General features: G+C 64.6%; 1 long non-coding RNA gene across 1 annotated transcript; it reads right to left on the minus strand.

Moving 5' to 3' along the window:
* Positions 1–1,436: 1,436 nt before the first annotated feature.
* LOC121024348 (uncharacterized) lies at positions 1,437–1,817 on the minus strand. The gene is made up of 2 exons (XR_005787678.1): positions 1,741–1,817; positions 1,437–1,638 (listed from the first exon to the last, which is right to left on the minus strand). It is a non-coding gene; the product is annotated as an uncharacterized LOC121024348 (long non-coding RNA).
* Between the last annotated feature and the right edge of the window lie 295 nt (positions 1,818–2,112).

The following is a 2,112-nucleotide window of genomic DNA, read 5'->3' on the forward strand; positions in this document are numbered from 1 at the left end:
CCCCCCCCACTTCTCTCTCCTCCCCCCCATTTCCCTCTCCTCCCCCTCCTCCAAGAGCTTCATGCCTCACCCACCAGCACCATCAGGTCAGTGAAAGCTGTCCCCATCAGCTCACCAAACCCCGGCCAGTTCCAGCGGTAGGGCTTCTCCAGACGCCCACTTCTGGGCTCCCTGCTGTCTTACAAGGCCTGTCCCTGGCCTGTCTCTGAAGACACTCCACCGTCAGGTGGCCGGCCCAGGTCCTGCGTGGGGGTGACATCCCGCCTCTCTTGCTCTTTGTGGGGAGGCGCCCACTTTTGCCTCCCCTTACAGAACAGGGGCCCCCCAGCTCCAGTCCCAGGCTGTGAGTTCGGGGCAGCTGGGGGACGCTGTTCCTGAGGACGAGCGTGATCGGCAGGATGCGAGCACACAGCCTGTGCCGGGGAAAGGGACGTGCACACGGTAGGAGGTGACAGACCCTGTTTGAAATCCTCTCCACTCCTGGAGTTGCGGGTCAACCCTCGGGGGCCCCGCCTCTGCACCGGCCCCCAGGATGCATTTAGGCCTCTGCCGTGGAGGGTTCCGACGTGACAGAGATGGGCCTCATCCGTGCCTCAGGGATGGCCCAGAAACCATCCACGGAATGCACCATGCTGCCTCCTTCTGGGGCCACGGAGACTCTTTCTGGAAGGTTCCCAGGGTGCCGCGCCCAGCCGTGTCCCTGGGTCAGCCGTGTCAGAGCAGGTGGGGAGGGGGCGAGGAGAGGAAGGTGCAGGAGGGAGGTGCTCAGTGCAGCCCCCACAGGGAGTCAACAGGGTCAGGAGAAGAAAGCCCTAGTCTTCTGCAGACGGGGAGTCTGACCCTCACGCCTCTTTGGCGGCTGCAGCTCAGCTGAGAAATGAAAAGAGGACCCTGCTCCCTCTCCCTGGCCGAGGCTCACGTGTTGGTCGAAGGCACGTGGGCGAACCTGTGAGCCCAGGCACCTGTGCCAGTCGCTGGACGAAGTCCGAGTTCATCCACAGGATCCCTGATGTGGGAGGAGCTGAGGCAGAGCAGCCACGGTGCCGCCCCCGTCACAGGAGGGCCGTCCCTGGGACCACATCCCCGCACCCCGTGCCCTGCCCAGGAGCCCTTCCCTGCTGGCGTCTCCCGCCCACTGCATCCTGTCTTCCCACCGACCCTGATCCTGCAAAGGCCGGGAGCCTCCGAGCGCTTCCCTTGCCGGGTGACCCTCAGGCCCCCCAGCAGTGCTGAAACCCTCGGAGACGGACAGAAGGAGAGAGCGTCGGCCACGAACAGTTAGAAGCCTTTCGTTCAGAGACGAACACTAGTACTCGAGGCCCCCCCTCCCCCCGCCACCGCCAGGGCCGGACTTGCTCGAAAGGGAGCATCGGGCTGGGCCGAATGGATTTGGTCCCCCCCACCTGTTCTCCGCCCCTCGAGAGGCAGACCACGCGTTAACCAGCGGAAAACAGGTTTAATGCTGAGGTTCCCATCACCTGCGGCGAGTCCGGGTCATCGGTGCCGCGCTCCCAAGGCACCGCCCGAGGCCCCTCACACAGAGGACAGAGTCAGGAAGGCGGCCAGCCAGGCCCCGCTGCTCCTCAAGCGGCTTGCTCGTCCGCCTTCTCTGAATTCCGGCTCGCGGACGTTCGGCTTCTGCGTATTGCACAAGAACCCCGAACAGCAGTGTGCGTACAGGAAGGGCATAGGCTCGACGAGGACAAAGGTCTTGAGTCCCGGAGCACACGGAGCACTTACTGGACAATACGTGGAGCACTGCTTCGAAACATAGAAGAAACGCGGATAGATTCCTGACAGGAAGTGAAGAAGAGAAAGGCACCACGTGAACTGAGAGCAGCGACACCAAAGCGCTTCGGGCCTGTGCCCGTCCCATCCCGACCTTCCGGTGTCCCCGCGCAGAGGCCACGGTTGAAGAGGCCCCTCGTCTACAGGGCGGTCGGGAGCCACCGCCCAGGACGGGGTCCGGCCTTTGTGTTCACGGCTGCCTCTGGGGGCGGGGGTGGCTTGCGTGCAGTGTGACCACGAGATGCTCCCCCCCCCCCCCCGCCCCACCCCGCCCCTTCCCGGCTGGCCTGTCCACGTACAGGGGGAGCCTGGGTCTGGGGCTCT

Source organism: Herpailurus yagouaroundi, unplaced genomic scaffold (assembly GCF_014898765.1).
Source record: "Herpailurus yagouaroundi ecotype Mexico unplaced genomic scaffold, PumYag 63617, whole genome shotgun sequence".
NCBI lineage: Eukaryota > Metazoa > Chordata > Mammalia > Carnivora > Felidae > Herpailurus > Herpailurus yagouaroundi.